Here is a 25,782-nt window from a genome sequence, read left to right as displayed (position 1 = left end):
CCCATTCCTCTTCCATGGCTGTATGAAGTTGTTGGATATTGGCGGGAACTGGAACACACTGTCGTACACGTCAGTCCAGAGCATCCCAAACATGCTCAATGGGTGACATGTCTGATGAGTATGCAGCCTATGGAAGACCTGGGACATTTTCAGTATCCAGGAATTGTGTACAGGTCTTTGCGACATGGGGCCGTGCATTATCATGCTGAAGCATGAGGTGATGGTGGCGGATGACTGGCACAATAATGGGCCTCATGAGGGGCTGGCGTGGTCACACGTGGTCTGCGGTTGAAACCCAGTTGGACGTACTGACTCCCTTTTCTAAAATGACATTGGTTGTGGCTTATGGTAGAGAAATTCATTTTAAATTATCTGGCAACAGCCCTGTAGTCAGCATGCCAATTGCACGCTCCCTCAAAACTTGAGACATCTGTCACATTGTGTTGTGTAACAAAACTGCACATTTTAGAGTGGTAATGATCATGCTGTTTAATCAGCTTCTTGATATGCCACACCTGTCAGGTGGATGCATGATCTTTGCAAAGGAGAAATGCTCACTGAGAGGGATGTAAACTAATTTGTGCACAACTTTTGAGAGAAGCTTTTTGTGCATCTGGAACATTTCTGGTATCTTTTATTTCAGCTCATTTATATTTTTGTTAGGTATAGCTAAATATAGCAAAAAAGTTGCTAAATTGTCAACACTGCTAGCTAATGCTAACAACAACATAGTGAATGTTTTGCACAAACTTCTGGGTAAAAGCCAACATCGATCATATAATGGACGAACAGTCTGCTTATTCAAACTGCACAACACAACAAGAAGGTAAGAAAAAACAGGGAAACTGCATTTTGGGGCATGTAAGAGCTTTTACTAGGGGACACGATGCTTCGTCCTGAGAATTGTAATTGTTAACAATGGCTCATTGTTTAAAATGAACAAGGTCGACTACAGGAGCTTGCAGAGGTAATTGCACGTTACGATGCTTTACTTATGGATGTTTCTACTGTCTTCTCTGGGGTGCCGAAATCAATTCAGAATGATTTGATAGCGTCCATTCCATCATACATTAAAAATTAGATTAAAAGAGAGGTTGACGCAGCAAATGTTTCTGCATGGCAAATGGATGAAACCACAGACATCATGTATGTGGATGACCAGGGCTTTATTCATGAACATTCCTTGGGCTACTTTGAAGTGTCAAGTGGGCGAGATGCGCCGTCTGTATTTGACTTTGTGAATTCTGAGACGTCTGAGTTTAACTTCATGGAGAAAACTGTTACCGAAACCCTCAGTGGTGTGTACTCATATTGTCACACCATACCTGTGTTCTTTGTTTGTCTGTTGCCAGTATGTTTTGATCATAAAACCTACCGACGTTTGTTTCCCTGCTCCTGCCTGTTTTCCTGGTCCTGTTTTCCAGTCCTTCCCGGTTTTGACCGTTCAGCCTGCACTGACCCTGAGACTGCCTGCCGTTTTGAAATTTACCCCGCCATTCTGGATTATTGATCCTTCTCTGCCCTGAGACTGCCTGCCATTCAGGACCCTCTACACCCTTCTGGATTACTGACTCCTGCCTGCCTTGACCTGTCATTTGCCTGCCCAGGTGGTTGTTACTTCGACACTGTCTGCATCTTACATAAACGTGATACATATATGCCAAGGGAAGCCAATCTTCACAAAACAAAATGTACTAAGAAAAAAAGAAAAAACATATAACAATATATATTTTGTCTCTTTATGTTTCATAATTTTCCTTCAATTCGCACGAGGCGCAATTTATTTCGCCTCCCTTGATGATAAATAAATACATAATAGACAATCTGCGTTGAGCTAAACTGAGTGAACTCAACTGTGAATGGTCCTGGTGCAACAACAAAAAAGTGTCAAGGAAGCCAGTTTGGATTTGGCTTCACACCAATCACATAAATAACATAATTTACAGATTATTATTTTTTTTTTCTCTTTGTCCTCTGGGGGATGGCTAGCTAGCTAAAATTGGCCCTTTCTTAAATTAACCAATGATGGAGATAGGGATTCAGACTTGTGGTTTTACTTAATTCTCCATACTGGCCAATGATTATAACAGCGATTCTGATCCAACCATAAATTCATACATTGTGCCCCTGGCCTGAGAGGATGGAAGTTCAATATGTAGCTATATGTACTAGGTTAATGTTAAGTAGTTGGTCCGGCACATCGTTGCCCATGAAAGGAAGTTAGGCTTGTGAGCAAGCATTTTAGCCAGGTAGCCTAGGACAACAAAAAGCAAAAGCGTGTACTATATGACAGAGTCACAGACCGTTTCGGCAACATGAAAGAGAGGGGCATGTCATTGACATTTCTCTACAAGTAGGGTGAGTCAACATGTTTGTTCTACTTGCACATGCACACACACACACATACTCCTACACAGGTGATCCAAGTGGCTGCTTTTCTTTAATAAGCTTGTTGATTTATCTGTTCCCGTTCTCCCCACCAGGTACAATGTGTCACATTCAAGCATCTGAGCCGTTGTGGTCTTGAATCAAGCTCATAGATCTGTCATCCTAATGACTGATTTACAACTGTAAGCGAGGGAAATGTGTGTTCCTGATACAGCCAGTTAATTTAGTGCTGCAGCCCTGTGTGTCTGACAGACAGCGCGGCTTGAAGCCTCCGATCTCTGTTCCCTTACTCTGTAGTCTGCTGTTCAGCACTCAAACCAAGGTAAGAGGAGAGATTGGGGGAGCGAGAGAGAGAGAGAGAGAGAGAGAGAGAGAGGAGGGGGAGAGAGAGAGATGGAGAGAGAGAAAGGTGTGATGAAGAGAGAGAGAGGAGAAAAAAAGGCAGAATGCGAGAGAAAGAAAAAAACTAGCCCTGCCTTCTTCAAAATGGGAGCTGTTCCTGTGTGTGTGGATGAATCGTAAGCCAGCATGAGTGCAGTGTGCACAGAGCGGAGGAGACGATGAGAAGATGGAGTGCCGGCCCTGACTGCTGCCCTCACTGTGTGAAAATTATCCCATTAATTCAGTTTCGCCTGGCCTCCCTGTGCCCTCTGCCTTGGAGAGCTGCAGAGACGATTCCCCATAGAATTAGGAATTTGAATACTAGAATACACATGAACCTTCTTTTAATGGGATAAAGGTCAGCCATTTTGGATAGGGAGTTGGTCAACTATGGTTTGCCAGTGCTGTGAAAAGATATTATGTAATAATAATAATTTATTTTAAGAATGTATCTGCACTGTATGTTTGTTAGCTAGCTAGTCAGACAGTTTAAGAGGAATGAATCCATTGTCATTCATAAAAAAAGGGAAAGTGGTTGCAAACCAGCTTCAATCGCATCTGTCATCTAATAAGTTGTACGTGGTTTTCCAGTCTGGCTTCTGGCCCTTGCACATCACCAAAACAGCTCTGGTTAAGTTACCAACAACCTACAAATAGCTGCTTTGTCAGGATCTTCTAGCATTCACCTCCTCTTAGATCTCAGTGCTGCTTTTGACACCGTAAACCACATCATCCTCCTGCTGCGTCTCAGAGAGCACACTGCTGTCTCTGGAACTGCTCTAAACTGGTTCTCCTCCTACCTCTCCAACAGGAAGCAATACATCACTATTGTAGAGTCCAGATCGGAGGAGTCTGCAGTCACATGCGGTGTCCCACAGGGGCCAGTGCTGGGACCTATACTGTTTTAAACTTAAACTCTCAGCCAAATCCTCAGAGATTATAACATACATTTCCACTGCTATGCTGACGATACCCATGTCTACATTAACATCAAACTGGACATTATCTCTGCCCTAGCAAAACTCAGTAGCTGTCTGGAGGGCATCGGGGCATGGCTGAATGATAATTCATCTAGTTGAACAGCAGAAAGACTAATGCTATGTTTCTTGTGACACCCAAGCAGGTAATCAGTTCTGGAAACATCTGCCCTACAATCAACAGCCAGGCCATCCACCTGTCCTGTTTAATCTCCAACCTAGGAGTCAAGTCAGATCCTTCTTTGTCCTTCGATGCCCAAATAAAACAAATATTTAAAACAGAATTTTTCCATCTTAAAAACATTGCCCGGGTCATACCATCCCCCTCCCAGCCATATGCAGAGAAACTCATCCACACCCTCATCTTCTCTGGGATTGACTATGGCAATGCCCTGTTTGGGGGCCTCCCAGCCAAATCACTACAGAGGCTCCAACTAATCCAGAGCAGTGCTGCTAGGGTCCTGGCCAGACCACATCACCCCGATCCTAGCCCAGCTCCACTGGCTACCGGTCAACTACAGGATCAACTTCAAAATTCTCATGCTTGTATTTAAAGCCTTGAATGGATTGAGCCCCATCTACATCAGTGAATTAATCTCAATCAGCAAACCACCCCGCACTCTCTGCTCGCCACTCCCTACTGTTTCAAGTCCCCAAGACACATCTCCAAACTATGGGGGACTGAGCCTTCTACCACTCGCCACTCTACCACCACTTTTCTACCACTGAGCCTTCTACCACAATGCTCTTCCTGACCATCAGAGCCGCTCCACCACATTGAACTTTTAAAACCGGCCTTAAAATCCACTTCTACAGACTGTAATTTTCGCAGTCCTAGCCCCAATCTAAAATGGATTTAGCACCTAGCCCACTATTGCTATTTTGGTAACCCTTTACTTGACACCCAGTGCCATAACCATGTCATAATATTTCATAACAGCTGACATAACTTGTCATAACGGTGGCAGGGTAGCCTAGTGGTTAGAGTGTTGGACTAGTAACCGGAAGTTTGTGAGTTCAAACCCCTGAGCTGACAAGGTACAAATCTGTCGTTCTGCCCCTGAACAGGCAGTTAACCCATTGTTCCCAGGCCGTCATTGGAAATAAGAATATGTTCTTAACTGACTTGCCTGGTTAAATAAAGGTAAAATAATAATATGGTTATAACACTGTCATGATACAAGGCGTGGACTCCGGCCGCAAAACCTGAACCTATCGGGGAGGGTCTGGGTGGGCATCTGTCCGCGGTGGCGGCTCTGGTGCTGGACGAGGCCCCCACTTCACCATAGTCTTAGTCCCCCACCTTTGTCTGCTTCCGTGGCCTCCTCGCCACGGCGACCCTACTTAATGACACTGGACTGAGGAGCAGCTCGGGACAGGGGGGCATCTCGGGACAGAGGGGCAGCTCGGGGCAGCTCGGGACAGAGGGGCAGCTCGGGACAGAGGGGCTCTTCAGACTCCGGCAGCGCCGGACAGGCGGGAGACTCCGGCAGCAGCGCCGGACAGGCGGGAGGCTCCGGCAGCAGCGCCGGACAGGCGGGAGGCTCCGGCAGCAGCGCCGGACAGGCGGGAGTAGGCCTGATGCGTGGTGCTGGCACTGGTGGTACTGGGCCGAGGACACGCACAGGAAGCCTGGTGCGGGGAGCTGCCACCGGAGGGCTGGTGCGTGGAGGTAGTACAGGGTAGACCGGACCGTGCAGGCGCACTGGAGATCTTGAGCACCGAGCCTGCCCAACCTTACCTGGTTGAATACTCCCGGTCTCTCTGCCAGTGCGGCGAGGTGGAATAGCCCACACTGGGCTATGCAGGCGAACCGGGGACACCGTGCGCAAGGCTGGTGCCATGTAAGCCGGGCCAAGGAGACGCACTGGGGACCAGATGCGTAGAGCCGGCATCATGGCATTTGGCTCGATGCTCAATCTAGCCCGGCCGATACGCGGAGCTGGAATATACCGCACCGGGCTATGCATTTTACATTTACATTTAAGTCATTTGGCAGACGCTCTTATCCAGAGCGACTTACAAATTGGTGAATTCACCTTATGACATCCAGTGGAACAGCCACTTTACAATAGTGCATCTAAATCATTTAGGGGGGGGTGAGAAGGATTACTTTATCCTATCCTAGGTATTCCTTAAAGAGGTGGGGTTTCAGGTGTCTCCGGAAGGTGGTGATTGACTCCGCTGTCCTGGCGTCGTGAGGGAGTTTGTTCCACCATTGAGGGGCCAGAGCAGCGAACAGTTTTGACTGGGCTGAGCGGGAACTGTACTTCCTCAGTGGTAGGGAGGCGAGCAGGCCAGAGGTGGATGAACGCAGTGCCCTTGTTTGGGTGTAGGGCCTGATCAGAGCCTGGAGGTACTGCGGTGCCGTTCCCCTCACAGCTCCGTAGGCAAGCACCATGGTCTTGTAGCGGATGTGAGCTTCAACTGGAAGCCTGTGGAGAGAGCGGAGGAGCGGGGTGACGTGAGAGAAATTGGGAAGGTTGAACACCAGACGGGCTGCGGCGTTCTGGATGAGTTGTAGGGGTTTAATGGCACAGGCAGGGAGCCCAGCCAACAGCGAGTTGCAGTTATCCAGACGGGAGATGACAAGTGCCTGGATTAGGACCTGCGCCGCTTCCTGTGTGAGGCAGGGTCGTACTCTGCGGATGTTGTAGAGCATGAACCTACAGGAACGGGCCACCGCCTTGATGTTAGTTGAGAACGACAGGGTGTCGTCCAGGATCACGCCAAGGTTCTTAGCGCTCTGGGAGGAGGACACAATGGAGTTGTCAACCGTGATGGCGAGATCATGGAACGGGCAGTCCTTCCCCGGGAGGAAGAGCAGCTCCGTCTTGCCGAGGTTCAGCTTGAGGTGGTGATCCGTCATCCACACTGATATGTCTGCCAGACATGCAGAGATGCGATTCGCCACCTGGTCATCAGAAGGGGGAAAGGAGAAGATTAATTGTGTGTCGTCTGCATAGCAATGATAGGAGAGACCATGTGAGGTTATGACAGAGCCAAGTGACTTGGTGTATAGCGAGAATAGGAGAGGGCCTAGAACAGAGCCCTGGGGGACACCAGTGGTGAGAGCGCGTGGTGAGGAGACAGATTCTCGCCACGCCACCTGGTAGGAGCGACCTGTCAGGTAGGACGCAATCCAAGCGTGGGCCGCGCCGGAGATGCCCAACTCGGAGAGGGTGGAGAGGAGGATCTGATGGTTCACAGTATCGAAGGCAGCCGATAGGTCTAGAAGGATGAGAGCAGAGGAGAGAGAGTTAGCTTTAGCAGTGCGGAGCGCCTCCGTGATACAGAGAAGAGCAGTCTCAGTTGAATGACTAGTCTTGAAACCTGACTGATTTGGATCAAGAAGGTCATTCTGAGAGAGATAGCGGGAGAGCTGGCCAAGGACGGCACGTTCAAGAGTTTTGGAGAGAAAAGAAAGAAGGGATACTGGTCTGTAGTTGTTGACATCGGAGGGATCGAGTGTAGGTTTTTTCAGAAGGGGTGCAACTCTCGCTCTCTTGAAGACGGAAGGGACGTAGCCAGCGGTCAGGGATGAGTTGCACTATGCACCCGCACTGGGGACACCGTGCGCACCTCAGCATAACACGGTGCCTGCCCGGTCTCTCCAGCCCCCCGGTAACCACAGGAAGTTGGCGTAGGTCTCCCTGTGAGCCCCCTCCCCAAGAAATTTGTGGGGCTGACTCCCGGGCTTCCTTGCCAACCGTGTTCCCTCATAACGCCGGCTCCTCTCTCTGGCTGCCTCTGCTCTCCTAAGTGCCTCCACCTGTTCCCATGGGAGGCGATCTCTTCCAGCCAGTATTTCCTCCCATGTGTAGCAACCCTTGCCATCCAAAACATCCTGCCATGTCCATTCCTCATTGCGCCGCTGTTGCAGTTGCCTGTTGTCACGCCGCTTGGTCCTGTTTGTAACGGTTTTCTGTAGGTGAAGGCGAGTCGGACCAAAATGCAGCGTGTAGATTGCGATCCATGTTTAAAGAAAAAACGTAAAACACGAATCAATACAAATACTACAAAAACAAAAGAACATAACGAAAACCGAAACAGCTTATACTAGTGTAAACTAACATAGAGACAGGAACAAGGACACTAAGGACAATCACCCACTAAACACACAAAGAATATGGCTGCCTAAATATGGTTCCCAATCAGAGACAACGATAATCACCTGACTCTGATTCAGAACCGCCTCAGGCAGCCATAGACTAACGCTAGACATCCCACAAAACCCCAAGACAAAAACACACAACAATATCCCATGTCACACCCTGGCCTGACCGAATAAATGAAGAATAAACATAATATATATCGACCAGGGCGTGACAGAACCCCCCCCCTAAGGTGCGGACTCCCGGACGCACATCAAAACAATAGGGAGGGTCCGGGTGGGCGTCTGTCCATGGTGGCGGCTCCGGCTCCGGCGCGGGACGTGGAACCCACTCTATAAATGTCTCAGTCCCCCCTCCTCGCGTCCTAGGATAGTCCACCTTCGCCGCCGACCATGGCCTAGTAGTCCTCACCCAGAACCCCACTGGACTGAGGGGCAGCTCGGGACTGAGGGGCAGCTCGGGCTCGGGACTGAGGGGCAGCTCGGGACAGGGGGGCAGCTCGGGACAGGGGCAGCTCAACACTGAGGGGAAGCTCGGGACTGAGAGGAAGCCCAGCACTGAGAGGAAGCCCGGGACTGAGAGGAAGCCCGGGACTGAGAGGAAGCCCTGGACTGAGAGGAAGCCCGGCACTGAGAGGAAGCCCAGCACTGAGAGGAATCTCAGCCAGGTAGTTGGATCCGGACGATCCTGGTTGGTTGACGGTTCTGGCAGATCCTGGCTGACTGGCAGATCTGGAAGAGTCCGGTTGACTGGCAGATCTGGAAGAATCCGGTTGACTGGCGGATCTGGAAGAATCTGGTTGACTGGCGGATCTGGAAGAGTCTGGATGACTGGCAGATCTGGAAGAGTCTGGCTGACTGGCAGATCTGGAAGAGTCTGGCTGACTGGCAGATCTGGAAGAGTCTGGCTGACTGGCAGATCTGGAAGAGTCTGGCTGACTGGCGGATCTGGAAGAGTCTGGCTGACTGGCAGATCTGGCTGCTCCATGCTGACTGGTGGCTCTGGCTGCTCCATGTAGACTGACAGCTCTGGCAGCTTCTTGCAGACTGACAGCTCTGGCTGCTCCATGCAGACTGACAGCTCCATGCAGACTGACAGCTCCTTGTAGACTGACAGCTCCTTGCAGACTGACAGCTCCATGCAGACTGGCAGCTCCGGCTGCTCCATGTAGACTGACAGCTCTGGCTGCTCCATGTAGACTGACAGCTCTGGCTGCTCCATGCCGACTGACAGCTCTGGCTGCTCCATGCAGACTGACAGCTCGGGCTGTGCTAAACAGGCGGGAGACTCCAGCAGCGCAGGATAGGAGAAAGGCTCCGACAGCGCTGAACAGGCGGGATGCTCCGGCAGCGCAGGAGAGGAGGAAGACACTGGCTGCGCTAAACAGGCGGGAGACACCGGCAGCGCTGGAGAGGAGAACGGCTCCGGTAGCGCTGAACAGGCGGGAGACTCCAGCAGCGCAGGAGAGGCGAGGCGCACAGTAGGTCTGATGCGTGGTGCTGGCGGTACTGGGCCGAGGACACGCACAGAAAGCCTGGTGCGGGGAGCTGCCACCGGAGGGCTGGGGTGTGGAAGTGGTACTGGATAGACTGGACCGTGCAGGCGCACTGGAGCTCTTGAGCACCAAGCCTGCCCAACTTTACTTGGCTCGATGCCCACTCTAGCCCGGCCAATACGAGGAGCTGGTATACACCGCACCGGGCTATGCACTGTTTTCTGTAGGTGAAGGAGAGTCGCACCAAAATGCAGCGTGTAGATTGCGATCCATGTTTAATTAATGAAAAAACGTAAAACACGAATCAATACAAATACTACAAAAACAAAAGAACGTAACGAAAACCGAAACAGCTTATACTAGTGTAAACTAACATAGAGACAGGAACAAGGACACTAAGGACAATCACCCACTAAACACACAAAGAATATGGCTGCCTAAATATGGTTCCCAATCAGAGACAACGATAATCACCTGACTCTGATTAAGAACCGCCTCAGGCAGTCATAGACTAACGCTAGACATCCCACAAAACCCCAAGACAAAAACACACCACAATAACCCATGTCACACCCTGGCCTGACCGAATAAATGAAGAATAAACATCATATATATCGACCAGGGCGTGACACTGTTGTGGTGGGTGATTCTGTAAGGGTTTTCCTCTGGTGAAGTAGAAGCGGACCAAAATGCAGCGTGGTGGTTATTCATGTTCTTTAAAGGAACTTGACATGAAATAACTAACAAAACAATAAATGTGTGAAAACCTAAACAGTCCTATCTGGTGAAAACACAGAAACAGGAACAATCACCCACAAACACACAGTGAAACCCAGGCTACCTAAATATGGTTCCCAATCAGAGACAATGACTAACACCTGCCTCTGATTGAGAAACATATCAGGCCAGACATAGAAATAGACAAACAAGACATCCAACATAGAATGCCCACTCAGATTACACCCTGACCAACCAAAACATAGAAACATACAAAGCAAACTATGGTCAGGGTGTGACATATTTAGACCTGTTGTGACATATATTGCGTTATTTTATGGCTGGTTATGACACCTACATAACCCCAAAACACCTACCACACAAAGCAAAACATTCCATTACACCATAGCCTATTTGTCAACAGTATGTTAATGTTATATAACATTTTCTGATATTGACCATATTAAATTATCATTGTAATTGTGCACACATTTATGTCAGACATGCACCTACCTCAAATGCTTTGTTTCTTATAACTGGGTGAATGGAGGAGCAGATTTCAGGTGCAGGACAAGACACCCTCTATTTGACTGATGACTGACATAAGGGTAAGTACGTGATAATGACATGGGACGGACATAATGCTTCTTGAAAGTGTCATAAAGTTATTTATGATGAAAACAAACATGACTGTAAAGAATTCATTTCAACAACAACAAAGGACTTAAGAAACTTCTAGGCAAGGAAAAAATTTAATTTGAATAAATTATGGTTTTGACACTCTTATATAGGTGTCATAAACAGCCATAAAATAACAATATATGTCACAGGTGTAAATATAGGTGTAAATATATAACATTATATGTCACAGGTGTAAATATATGTGCCATGACAGTGTTATGAGCATATTATAACAGGCTCTGACAAGTTATGTCAGATGTTATGACATGGTTATGACCGTGTCATAACGTGTAATGAAGCTGGGTGTCAAGTCGAGTGTTACCGCTATTTTACATGCCTTGATTCTAAATGTGTTGTTTTTATTGTATATAAATTATTATTATTTTTCTCAGTAGAGCTTTGTAATGAAACTGTAAAGAAAAGTGCTATACAAATTAAATATATTATGATGATGATTATTATTATTATACATTTTTCAAATTAACTGCCAATATGCCAACATTCCATTCAAACAATGCAGTAAATCCACAGCCATACACTGGCTGAAATCAGTTGATCATATGATTTACACAAGATCTAAATGCAACAAGTACTGATATTGTATCATATAATAAAACTCACAGCTTTCCTAGAAAACCAAAATTGAGACATTTATGGTCTGTTTACATATACGCAACCCTGCACTTTGGCTCAGAACTGGTACCCCTTGTATATAGCCAAGTTGTTGTTACTCATTGCATATTTATTCCTTGTGTTATTATTTTTCTTCTATTATTTCACTTTTTTTCTGTCTCTGCATTGTTGGGAAGGATCCCTTAATTAAGTAAGCATTTCACTGTTAGTCTACACCTGTTGTTATAACGCATGTGACAAATAAAATGTGATTTGATTTGTACTGTTTTTGGTATTTTACACAATCCTTGGTATCCATAGCTGTACTATCAACCCAAGGAAATAAACATAAAGACACAATTGCACTCTGAGTAAAATCTATAAAGTTGACATAAAGAAACAGAATTCTGAAATTATTATTATTTTTATTATTATTTTTTTGTGAATTTATTTGAAACAAACTCTATGTGGATAATATTGTATAAAGTTATATAAAATCAGATATCAATATTTTTTATTTCAACTAAATATTTAGTAGAGTTGCCTTGTTATCTCATATCAAGCACAACATACACGTGTGCATTTTGACAGCCAAATATCATTAATTTAGCTGTGTCTCTTTTTTGCTGCTACATATTTACCATATATATAATCATATTGTTCCTGTCATGCCAATAATCAAATTATCCTAGGCATCGAGAGTCATTCACCAACATCCCCAATCCCTTTAAAATCCAGTTCCGGTTCTTCGCAGCGAGTAGTGTACCTCCCCTAGCGGTTCAGTCCACAATTTCTCTTATTCCTGAATTTGCAAATTACTCGTTCTGCTTGTTGGTTACATTGTATTCGCTCCCCTCAGCATTGAAAGATAAACAGCCATTAAGATATTAGAGATTCAGCGAAATCAAGTCCAGTAATAAAACTAGTGGAAACCACCGGAATATCGGAATTTACAATTCGGACTACAGAAAGGATGTGCTATATTTCCAACCAGGCTTGAAACTTAATTTGAAATGCCCATCGTAACCGGTATATTTCATTTTTTTAACAGGATCTCAACGTGTTTTAGCTGTGCTATTCCAGTGAATTGGCATTTCCTTTTCTCTGCTGTTGGGATTTCTTGGGAGCGCGTTGATTGATTTGTCTGTGAATTTTAGCACGTTGGGGGTCATCAAAGTGCTTTTACCTTCACTATCAGGATCTATGGAGTGTACATAAACATTCGTTGGATTGGTGTTGGCAAGTGGGGTAAGTTAACAACATTAAGTTTATACGAGTGTAGGAATGTTTTCGATAACGTTACTTTAGAAACGCGGGACGTAACTAGCGCGCGAGCTAGCGTCCTTAGCTAATGCTAACCTGGAAAGGGCGCTATAGCTAGCTAACACTTAGCTTTTCTGGCTAACAACTGCTTTCGCGAACCCCTCTTTGTCTGAAGACCCAGGAGGAGCAGCTATTTCAACACAAGCACCCATGAGTTATTCGACTCTTGTCCTAAAATGGTATTAGCTAACATTAGCCATAGCTAGCAAATTATCCTAAGAAGTGGACATTTAGGAAATGCCCTAATGCAATGTGTGCATTTTAGGGAATAACGTTTAACCGCCTTCTATTTTCATCTTAGCCATTTAACAAGGCGTTTTAAAGAGTAACGTTAACTTTAGCACCATATAGCTGATCCTTTCAATTTGCTAGTATGGCTATTCTATGCCAATGCTTGTACACTTGTCCTCGGTTTCCCTAGGAAGTGACTTGATGATATTGCTATCCAACATTAGTTGGCTAACAGGGTGTCTGTCATAAACCAAGCTAGTGTGTGTTTTTAGTAGGTTGGCTCAGCCTTTTGCAAAGAACTTAATGATATGCAGTGTGCGAGAGCATATGTCACAGTATTTGCCTGGACAGTCATGCCATGCCACCTGACGCTAGAAGGGCCAGGGTAAGTGGGTTCCTAGACTACTTAACATGTTCCTTTTAGTCGCCTTCAGACTTCTCTATATTTGATTGGATGACTCAAGTCAAGAGGCGTAGTGAAATCGCAATCAACCATCACATTTTATTCAGTGCTATATTTTTGTGAAAACAATGCAAGGCAATCTGGTTATTGTTATACAGTCCTGGCTCTCCCAAGGGAACTAGCTTCCTTGTCAGCAGTGTTTATGGTTACAGATTTGCTGTCCTGAGTTTGAGCCACACTCATAGACGTATTTTGGTGGGGTTAGTGTAACGAAGCTGACATCGATAAGAGTGACCAATGACTGTTCCCCCAATAATATATATATATTTTTTAACCATTGGCCATGGCTGCTCGGGTTTGTGGCACTCACCGTCTCCCCTGGATTGTTACAGTATAGGGGTGCGTGGGTAGAATCACTGGGGAAGCCATATTACAACCTATGTTGTTTGCTCTAGAACCTCTGTGAGTTCATATGCCTTGCCACTATGATATATAGGCCTAAGGCTGAGACAATAAGAAGACACAGTGGTAGGAAAAAATTAAACCACACCTTTATTTCATCAAAAAAACAGAGCAACATCTGTCTGATTATAAGTCCACAAAATGTTTATATCTCAGTTCAATGACCTCCACAGCATGGTCAAGCAAGTTAACGTTTCAGACATTTTCAGACTCCTAAACAGCTATTGATTTAGAACTACAGTTATAGCAACAAAAAAACAGGAGCTGCCTCCACTATTTCAGCACCATTTCAACTTCAACACCATAAAATCACCTATGCCTTGTTTAATACAGTGACAACTAAAAGCTACCAAAAACGATTTAGTCCAATCAACATAAGCAAAATCTGATGTGGCTGTCCATGGTTCTGATTTCTATGTGTTCTCGTTCAAGTAGAAACAAACATGTAGACTACTTGTGGAGAAACGCCAATGCCATCCTCCTCTCTTTCATGTTGACGAAACGGTCTGTGACTCTCATACAGTACACACTTGTAGTTTTTGTTGTCCTAGGCTACCTGGTTAAATGCTTGCTCGCTAGCCTAACTTCCTGTCATGGTCAATGATGAGCCGGCTAGTCAACATTAGCGTACTACATCTAGCTACATGTTGGAGGGGCACAATGTATGAATTTATGGTTGGATCAGAGTCACTGTTATAATCTTTGACCAACACAGAGAATTAAGTAAAACCACAAGTCCAAATCCCCATATCCATCCATGGCTCATTTAGGAAAGGGAACAATTTAACTAGCTAGCTATCCACCTAACACTCACACACTCAATTATTCTCACTTACAGTCACGCATACAGAATAGATCTCTACTGTCGAGAACTTCCTATAATTCAAAATGTTTTTGTGTATCTTGGTCTACATGTTTATCTATGTTTCCAACAAGCAATAGGAAGATGGCAGAACAGGGATGTTGGGGAATAATAACATATTGTACGGGATCTCGGTTTCATAATCATGTGAAACCTCAATTACTATGGAAATACTGGGTTGTGTTTTTCTATGAAAATGATGTTTAATGCAACTATGATGTTGATACAATATGGATTACAATTATCATCCTGAATATTAAGACTACACCTCCTTCATGTTACACACGGACACTCAACCATGCAAATTGGCTGGGTTCTTATTTATTTGCACATTATAGTCTTGCTCTTTTCCAGACACTAAACTTTAACTAAATCACATCCAATATCACACACATCAACCTACTCCGATCTACTACACATATAATATCCTGACTCAATTTTCTAACATCTGTGGCATTGGCTCATCAATGTAATGTAATATAGTATAAAAAATAATATAGTATAAAAGCAAACTGGATGGAATATGGAGAAAAATACACCAAATTCTTCCTGAATCTTCAAAACAGGAACGCTATCTAAAATAATTTGCAGGAACTCTTTTTATTTCATAATAATAAAAATGATAAAGTTAACAAATCCACAATAAGATTAGTGCGAAGGCCAAATTACAGAGGAATAACTTTGAGGATATTGAATCCTTTCAGTCTGGAAAATCCAATTTTATTAGTTACATATGCCGATTACAACAGTGAAATGCTTACTTACAAGCCCCCAACCAACAATGCAGTTCCAAAAAATATGGACAAGAATAATAGGAAAGTAATAGGTAATTTAAGAGCAGCAGTAAAACATCAATAGTGAGACTATATACCGGGGGGGATCGGTACAGAGTCAATGTGCGGGAGCACCGGTTAGCTGAGGTGAGGTGGGAGCAATGCAAATAGTCTGGGTAGCCATTTGATTAGATGTTCAGGACTCTTATGCCTTGGGGTTTGAAGCTGTTTAGAAGCCTCTTGGACCTAGACTTGGCGCTCTGGTACCGCTTGTCGTGCGGTAGCAGAGAAAACAGTCTATGACTAGGGTGGCTGGAGTCTAGGACAATTTTTAGGGCCTTCCACTGACACTGCCTGGTATAGAGGTCCTAGATGGCAGGAAGCTTGGACCCAGTGACGTACTGGGCTGTTCGCGCCACCCTCTGTAGTTCCTTGTGGTTGGAGGTTCGAGCAGTTGCCATACCAGGCAGTGATGCCACCAGTCAGGATGCAGCTGTAGAACCTTTTGAGGATCTGAGGACCCATGCCAAATCTTTTCAGTCTTGTGAGGGGGAATAGGTTTTGTCGTTCCCTCTTCAAGACTGTCTTGGTGTGCTTGGACCATGTTAGTTTGTTGGTGATATGGAAACCAAGGAACTTGAAGCTCTCAACCTGCTCCACTGCTGCCCCGTCGATGAGAATGGGGGTGTGCTCGGTCCTGTTTTTCTTGTAGTCCACAATCATCTTCTTTGTCTTGATCACGTTGAGTTAGAGTTTGTTGACCTGGCACCACGCGGCCAGGTCTCTGACCTCTTCCCTATAGGCTGTCTCATCGCTGTCAGTGATCAGGCCTACCACTGTTGTGTCATCAGCAAACTTAATGATGGTGTTGGAGTCGTGCATGGCCGTGCAGTCATGAGTGAACAGGGAGTGCAGGAGGGGACTGAGCACGCACCCCTAAGGGGCCCCTGTGTTGGGGATCAGCGTGACAGATATGTTGTTACCTACCCTTACCACCTGTTTAAAGGTCTTACTCTCGTCGGCTGCGGAGAGCGTGATCACATAGTCTTCCGGAACAGCGGGTGCTCTCATGCGTGTTTCAGCGTTATTCGCCTCAAAGCGAGCATAGAAATAGTTTACCTTGTCTGGTAGGCTCGAGTCACTGGTCAGCTCTCGGCTGTGCTTCCCTTTGAAGTCTGTAATAGTTTGCAAGCCCTGCCACATCCGACGAGCATCAGAGCCGGTGTAGTACGATTCAAGCTTTGTCCTGTATTGATGCTTTGCCTGTTTGATGGGTCGTCGGAGGGCATAGCGGGATTTCTTATAAGCTTCTGGGTTAGAGTCCCATTCCTTGAAAGCGGCAGCTCTTGCTTTTAGCTCAGTGTGGATGCTGCCTGTAATCCATGGCTTCTGGTTGGGGTACGTACAGTCACTGTGTGGAAGACGTCATCGATGCACTTATAGATGAAGCCAATGACTGATGTGGTGTACTCCTCAATGCAATCTGAGGAATCCCTGAACATATTCCAGTCTGTGCTAGAAAACCAGTTCTGTAGTTTAGCATCTGCTTCATCTGACCACTTATTTATTGATCTAGTCACTGGTACTTCCTGCTTTAATTTTTGCTTGTAAGCTGGAATCCGGAGGATAGAATTATGGTCAGATTTGCCAAATGGAGGGCGAGGGAGAGCTTTGTAAGCGTTTCTGTGTATGGAGTATAGGTGGTCCAGAGTTTTTTTTCCCTCTGGTTGCACATTTAACATGCTGATAGAAATTTGTTAAAACAGATTTAAGTATCCCTACATTAAAGTCTCCGGCTACTAGGAGCTCCGTCTCTGGGTGAGCATTTTCTTGTTTCCTTATGGCGGAATAAGACTAATTCAATGGCGTCTTAGTGCCAGCCTCTGACTATGGTGGTATGTAAACAGCTACGAAAAATACAGATGTAAACTCTCTGGGTAGATAGTGTGGTCTACAGCTTATTATGAGATACTCTACCTCAGGCGAGCAATTGCTTGAGACTTCCTTAGATATCGTGCACCAGCTGTTATTTACAAAAAATACACATTCCTTGTCTTACCAGATGCCGCTGTTCTATCCTGCTGTTATAGCTTGTAACCAGCCATCTGTATGTTGACAGTGTCGTCGTTCAGCCACGACTCCATGAGGCACAATATGTTACAGTTTTTAATGTCCCGTTGGTAGTTTAATCTTCTGTGTAGCTCATAATGTTATTCTCCAAAGATTGCACGTTTGCTAGCAGAATGGAAGGAAGTGGGGATTTATTCGATCGCCCTCTAATTCTCTGAATGCAGCCTGCCCTTTGGCCACTTTTTCTCTGCCACCTCTTAACGCAAATCGCGGGGATATGTGCCTGTTCCTGAGAAAGCAGTGTATCCTTCGCTTCGGGCTCGTTAGAGTCGTGAAAGGGAAAAAAAGGATTCTGCTAGTCCATAGTGAGTAATCGTAGTCGTGATGTCCAGAAGTTATTTTTGGTTATAAGAGACGGTAGCGGCAACATTATGTACAAAATAAGTAAAAAAAATAAGTTACCAACAATGCAAACAAAAAAAACACAACAGGTTGGGGACACATAAAACGTCTGCCTTCCTCTTCGGCGCCGTCTTACAATGGCTTGATGGCGTGGAGGTATATCAAGCCTTTTTTGATATACTCAAAGCTCCATTATTAGCTTGTTTGAACTACTCCTATAGAAATGGTTGTCTGTCAGGTATTCAGCAGGAAGGTCTTACTTCACTATTATTAAAACAAGACCCGGGAGATAAAGATCCAGTCCATCTAAAAAAACTGGAGGCCTGTTATAGATCAATGTTGTGATGTACAAATTATACTGAAATTAATAGCACTCAAAAGGTTTTACCAGGTATTGTTCATCCTGATATGACATTTTTACATGGACTTTGGAGAAAATATATGACAACTACTAGAAATAATAGACAAACATAAAACATCTAAGAAGCCAGTCCTGGTGTTCATAGCAGATGTTGAAAAGGCCTTTAATCTTTTCAGGCGTAAGTTCAAAATATCTCTACCGGTCGCCCCAGTGTGAGTAGTTTTATGCACGTGATGTCATAATGCACTTGCTGTTACAAAATGTGATTGTTATGCAACAGGAAAGGTTAACCCGTGCTGCCTGCTAATTATCTATAAGCTATGTTTCAAGTTGTCAATTTCAAGTTATTTTCTAACAGTTTCAATTTAGGTGTGTTCCTCCCTATTAATTCACATAGAAGTAGCACATTTCACTATTGTGGACAGTTTATGTTTGAGGCTTTACTGAGCCAGACAAACTTCTCTCTTCGAGGAGAGCCCAAGCACTTCCCTAGTGTTTCCGCAGATCAAGTATGCAGACATTTGCACAGTCTTGCACAAACTGACACATTTTCTGGCTGGTGCTTGTATTGCCATCATTGTTGTTTTCCTTACAAATAATAACTGTGTGCTTTCCTATCAAAGTAAGTGCCTTATTTTCTCTATATCATGCTGTCGTTTCTACTGTAGCATACAGTATGTATGTATGAAGCATAATGTATTTACAGTTTTTTTTTGCTCTTGTAGGTTGCTCTGGATCGGAGTGTCTGCTAGATGACTGAATGTAATGTACATGTTGAGTGGCTTTACTGCAGATAGATTGTATGTAAAAAAAAAAGAAGCTATCCACCAGAGGACAACCACATAACGGGATGCAATTATGTCAATTATGTTTTGCTTTTGATGCGATTGGTGTGAAGCCAAATCCAAACCGGCTTCCGTTGACCCTTTTTTATTGGTGCTCTTGGACCATTCGCAGTTGCGCTAACTCAGTTTAGCGCAATGCTGATTGGCTATTTCTTTTTTTCTATATTTTTATCAAGGGAGGCCAAATGCTCTCGCTGTCTTCCTTTTCATTTGCAACAGGCGGGCAACTATGTCATACTCTTTTTGATCAGACAGCATCAGATGGATTGACTACATATACAGAGACAAATGTTTTCCTTTATTCTTGGTAATTTCTTTTGGGGGAAGCCTGGCATCCATGAATACACATCACTGAGTATTGTCTACTTGTGGTCTTCTGTAGCTCAGTTGGTAGAGCATGGCGCTTGCAATGCCACAATAGTGGGTTCGATTCCCGGGACCACCCGTATGTAAAATATATGCACACGTGACTGTAAGTCGCTTCGGATAAGTCTTCTAAATGACATATCACTGTATAAAAAGTGAAATGTTTTGTTTGCTCTCTTGGCGCACTCTGTCATTTTCATTCTCCCTGCAGTTGTTCAATGGCTCTGAGCTGGTAATTCTTGGCTATTCATTTATTTTTTATTTTCTACTACATATGTGTAGAGAATCCATTCAGCCTAGTTGACATCAACAGCAGACACACAATTCAATACAATTATTGTAAAGTTTGGCAGATCAAGTTCCAGACTAGCTCTGTTTCATTGTTAAAAAATAAAAACTTCCAAAGGTATTTGTCTTTGAAATGATGTATGTCCAATTACCTCCTGGATCATTTGTGCTAAGTGGAGTTGCAGGAAAAAGCAGATGTTTGCTTACTAGGCGACTTGTCTATTTGTTTACCGTGAAGTGTGATACCGCCCACTCGCACCTCTCATTGTTGAGATGTTGCTGTGAGTTTGAAATCCTGTTTGAATCGAGAATAAAAAGCCCACACATGTAGGTATTGAGTTCTAAACCATTTCCTCAGTATTATTCTTGGACATGGATATTAATTTATTTGTTGTAGTCAGAGATCATCAGTGAAAAGAGAGTAACTTAAGTCCTTTAGGGCTATTTCTGTCATTGTAGAAATGTATTCTCCACCGTATCCATCCTCAAAGTGAAAGCAGACTTTATTCTCAGAGGGTGAACCGCAACCCTTAGGCCTATATCTAGATGTAGGCCCTAAGCTGAATAGATTTCAAAGTAATGCAGGAGTAGCCTATTTCCCTAGGCTCCTCGCCTTGCTGTTGTTTGAAAACCATTTCAGAGACACTTTGAATTCAAGACATTTATGAAAGTACATCATAGTTGCCTATGTTTTCACTCTTTTTCCTCTTGGTTATGATGGTCTTTGTCAAAGGGTCTAAACACTTCTCACTTACAAACGGAACCATTGCAACAGCACAATAATTCATGAACACAGCCTAATGTTTATAATTTATTTGTATATAAAAAAATATACAATGTAATTTTCTGCATTTCCAATCCCGCATATATTTTTGGGGTAAATACATACATACATACATACATACATACATACATACATACATACATACATACATACATACATACATACATACATACATACAGTGGGGAGAACAAGTATTTGATACACTGACGTTTTTGCAGGTTTTCATACTTACAAAGCATGTAGAGGTCTGTCATTGTTATCATAGGTACACTTCAACTGTGAGAGACGGAATCTAAATCAAAAATCCATTAATTAATTTTGCATTTTATTGCATGACATACAGTGGGGCAAAAAAGTATTGTCAGCCACCAATTGTGCAAGTTCTCCCACTTAAAAAGATGAGAGGCCTGTCATTTTCATCATAGGTACACTTCAACTATGACAGACAAAATGAGGGAAAAAAATCCAGAAAATCACATTTGTAGGATTTTGAATGATTTTATTTGCAAATTATGGTGGAAAATAAGTATTTGGTCACCTACAAACAAGCAAGATTTCTGGCTCTCACAGACCTGTAACTTCTTCTTTAAGAGGCTCCTCTGTCCTCCACTCGTTACCTGTATTAATGGCACCTGTTTAGAACTTGTTATCAGTATGTATGTATTTTTATTTGTCATATATTTGTGACTGTGCTATTTCACAAAAGTAAATAAAAAATCTCTACCCAACTATTTTGCAATTTATATGGCACAGCTGTCATTTTTTGGTCCTTAAATGAAACTGGTATATATTTTTATTGATCACAATTTTCTTTTAACCATTTTTTGTCTTTAATGTAGGGCCGACAGACATGTCCCTTCCACTTCCATTTTTGCGGTAATGCTGCAATTAGTTGTTTGTAATTTTGGGTAGAGCAGACAGTTCAACATTTCCATATGTGTGACAATAACTTCACCAATCCTATTTGTGATATCATTTACAAAGATTATCCCTTAAAAAAAAATGTTATTGAAAAATAGTTTTTTTTGTTAGTTTATCCACTATTTTGTTCTGTCTTTTCAGGTGGATTAAACTGAAATTGTGACCAACTTTCTATGGCTTGTTTAAAAAAGAATGCTCTTTTTGAGATTTTGTTTTCAAATAACCAAAATTGTGCGTTTTGTAATCGGTATAAAGGGAAAAAGGCCATTCTTGAACATGGGGGTGAGACATTCTTACTAATTTTACTAGAGAACCATTTCGAATTGTAGGATAACTTTTTTTTGTATGACTGATGCCTTTTAGTGATAGGTCTAATGCTTTAATAGTTCCAAGGCTCTCTGCCAGACCACTGACTCAAAGAGGTCTCATGAGCCCCTCCTTTACAGTAGAATCCTCATTCAAGTTTCAAAAGGCGGTTGACATCTCGTGGAAGCCGTAGGAAGTGCAACTTCATCCATATCTCAATGTGTATTCGGTAGGCCAAGCTTTGAAAAGCTACAAACCTCAGATTTCCCACTTCCTGGTTGGATTTTTCTCAGGTTTTCGCCTGCCATATGAGTTCTGTTATACTCACAGACATCATTCAAATAGTTTTAGAAACTTCAGAGTTTTTTTCTATCCAATACTACTGCTAATATGCATATATTAGCATCTGGGACAGAGTAGCAGGCAGTTTGCTCTGGGCACCTTATTCATTCAAGCTACTCTATACTGTCCCCCTGTCACCAAGAAGTTAAAGTAAATATCGTTTGGCTAATATTTGTTTTCCCCCCAGATAGTAATGGGAGGGAAATGTGCAGTTACATATTGCAATATTATTTTGACATGATATATATCGATATTTGAATCAAAGTATTGATTTGTATAATTGTATTTTTCTAATGTAGGTAGTGTTAACTAGCGCTAGTCGGCTGTACCTGTGCCAAAACTCCAGTATTTTTCATCCTATAGCTGGTACATCTTCTTTTTAAATAGTGATCCAACATGTTTTCAGAACTTTTATTTCCTTTTATTCTTTTTATTTCCATGTTTTCAGCACTCTCTTTTTCTCATGCTCTCTCTTGTCTCTCTGCAGCAGACATATAGTGAGCAATCTGTTTGGAACATCAAATTGCTATAAAATCGCATTATCGAATCTCAATACATATAGAATCGTGAGAATTGCAAACCATATTGCATCAGGCCCTAAGTGTTGTGCTAATCATCAAATCAAATGTATTTATATAGCCCTTCGTACATCAGCTGATATCTCAAAGTGCTGTACAGAAACCCAGCCTAAAACCCCAAACAGCAAGCAATGCAGGTGTAGAAGCACGGTGGCTAGGAAAAACTCCCTAGAAAGGCCAAAACCTAGGAAGAAACCTAGAGCGGAACCAGGCTATGTGGGGTGGCCAGTCCTCTTCTGGCTGTGCCGGGTGGAGATTATAACAGAACATGGCCAAGATGTTCAAATGTTCATAAATGACCAGCATGGTCCAATAATAATAAGGCAGCAGCACGGCCAGCAGCACAATAAGGCAGCAGCACGGCCAGGTGGACTGGGGACAGCAAGGAGTCATCATGTCAGGTAGTCCTGAGGCATGGTCCTAGGGCTCAGGTCCTCCGAGAGAGAGAAAGAAAGAGAGGAGAGAAAATTAGACAGAGCACACTTAAATTCACACAGGACACCGAATAGGACCGGAGAAGTACTCCAGATATAACAAACTGACCCTAATGTCGTATCGTGAGGTCCCTTGCAGTTCACAGCTCTACCTCCTGACTTATATCCAGGTAGAAAAATCCTTAATGCATGCATTTTCATGTGGCTAAGCCATGACCATTGCATGCAACATTGATTGATTGCATGAGTAAAAATATCATGATCAACATTGGGCCTTGGAGATGTTGAAAATTAAGTCTTGAGGTGTCACCAGACATATGATGGGCTACATTACGCTGTTGTCATGTTCTGTTATTATCGTAACAGTTCATGACCTCATTTATTTGAGTTGAGGCCTATGATCTGATTAAATCACTCAAGTCGTGGAAAACGAGGCCTCTGATGCCTGAGGTGATGTTAGGATGAAGGTCTGCTAAGTCACTCCCTTTGACATGCTGCCTCTTGGCTAAGACCCAAGTGGCCTCTGGAAGAGGAGATTTGTTGTTAGAGGAACAAGGAAACTGAATTTGCCCAATATCAGGGCATATCTGTTGGCCCCCATTCTGATAGGGAGACCAAAGAACAAGCCACTAACGTTTTGGAATGGCGGGCCAGTGCTGAGCCTCCTTTTGTCTCTAGTTTTGTTATCTGGGATCTGCCTGTCAGCTCAAAGTTTTAGTGTGGTCCATAAGGGCTTCTGCTACCCAAATTTCCCTGCTAAGCCCTGGTGTTCTTAGCTCTGAAATTCTGTTCTCTTGTCAAAAACAATTCCCTGACAATTCCCTCTGAACGAGGCAAGGAGATTGTACCAGATAACCGTTCCCTTTTGGGTTACCTGAGGTAGAAAACGGCTCTGAAAAAAGCAACCCTGGGCTTGTGTATCTCCAATCCATTAGTCACAGCAAATTGAATTTAGGATGAGAAGGATACATATATCTGTGTAATCAGACTAGCATTTCAATTGCCAATGCCCACAAAGGCCTTTTTCAGAAGACCTTATTTGAAAGACTAAGTTGTTTTCACTGCAAAGCCGAGCTAACTGGAGAGTGGGGTCCAGCCTAAATTCTGCATACTCTTTTCTCTGAGCCTCTGTTGGAGTAGGCTACAGAAAGGAAAAAGGCTGTTGAGAAAGCCTAGATGAAGCCCTATTGAAGTGATTAGGATATGTAGGCTGATATGCAATCAATTGCAGATAGAATTCCAGATGATTTGCAAAGCAGCATACTGGAAGGAGTTGTTGACACTTAAAAAGCCTAGAAACGGGCATTCCCATGGCGTGACACATTTTCTCACCGCAAACCTAGTTGAGAAATCATCCAGTGCATTCAATCAGACTGGCAATTCCTATACAACCTAGGATTGAGGATAAACAATTCTATTTGTGAAGCTTTCATTTACAAAGACTTGAACAAAAAGCAAGCTTCCATTTCCCACAGGACTTCCCCAGTGAACAGAGAATTTAAAACGTTGGTTACATGACAGAATGTAGGCCTTGCCTAACGCTAACAGCATTAAAAGTTCTCTACTTGTTTTATGACAGCCGTGCGTTACATTGTATGCTAATGGCCCATGGGACTGTGGTTTATTTTTTGTATGGGCCTCACCATTTTATTGTATTTGCCATTTGACTTTGAAAGAAGTTTACACTCAAAGAAGCATTATATGGGTTATAAAAAAGGTTGAGGTGCACCAGCAGTTTTGCACCTCAACACCTCCATGGCCTCCCAGCTCCAAAACCCTTTCTCACCAATAAAAAGAACGAGACAATAATCAATATTTTTCAATAATATGGACCGATAAAATTGGTATTTTGTGTACTATAGGCTATGTCACATTGCCATAGGCCTACAAAGAGGAAGTGTTTTTATGGGAATTTTCAGTCCTGTCTTAGGCCTACAAGGTTTTCTATCTAGGCCAAGTCCTAACCTAGATTATGCTTGAGGCTAAATGATGGAGACATTTTTGGATGTTTGAATTTATTCAGTAGGCTAAATAAGGTTTAACTAGGGCTTTAAAAGGATGGTAGAATGCTGGTCCCCTAACGGTTTCCCTTCTGATAAATTTGCCAAGTTGTATGTTCTGTCTTGGTCACAAATTGAATAATTTTTATGTTGTTGATTTGAACATGGCTCTTTTTAACCCCATGCTACGCCCCTACATAGACGTAGATCGAGAAGGACATAATCAGGAATGTATTAAGTGTCGTGCCTCTACATGTCGTTGGTACTGAGTACTAAACTGTGCTACTGACCAGTATACCTTCACAGAAGATCAGTTGCACTGGAATGAGCCATCAAACAAGATAGGATCTATGTGCACAGGGCGACTGACTGCCTGAGATCCCAGAAAGGGCAAGAGCTGAGGTAGTACTTAAAGCGAGCCACAACTTAAACCCAACTCGGAAGGTTCACGATGCCCATTAAGTGTGACAGTTCATAAAGCATTCCTAAAGCGGATATAAAGCTGAGGCATAATTATGACATGATTTCATGATGTGTTCTGCATGATGTAGAACAAATCATTTGTTATGACGTGTGCAAGGCGGTGACATTTTGATGTAATATCTGAGCCAGAAAGAAAAGAGAGCCTGTTGAGCAGTAGCCTATAGGATGCGTCGGCTTTCTGT

At 43.6% G+C, this 25,782-nt stretch overlaps 1 protein-coding gene across 1 annotated transcript in view; it reads left to right on the top strand.

The window, feature by feature from the left end:
- The first annotated feature begins 12,190 nt into the window (after nt 1–12,190).
- znf609a (zinc finger protein 609a) overlaps nt 12,191–25,782 on the top strand; it is a 179,914-nt gene continuing 166,322 nt past the window's right edge. Inside the window, exon 1 of the mRNA XM_064930479.1 lies at nt 12,191–12,614. The gene's annotated coding sequence lies outside the window, so the exon portion shown is untranslated. The remainder of the gene's footprint in view (nt 12,615–25,782) is intronic.

Source organism: Oncorhynchus masou, chromosome 22 (genome assembly GCF_036934945.1).
Source record: "Oncorhynchus masou masou isolate Uvic2021 chromosome 22, UVic_Omas_1.1, whole genome shotgun sequence".
Taxonomy (NCBI): Eukaryota; Metazoa; Chordata; class Actinopteri; order Salmoniformes; family Salmonidae; genus Oncorhynchus; species Oncorhynchus masou.
This window is presented reverse-complemented; position numbering and strand designations above follow the sequence as displayed.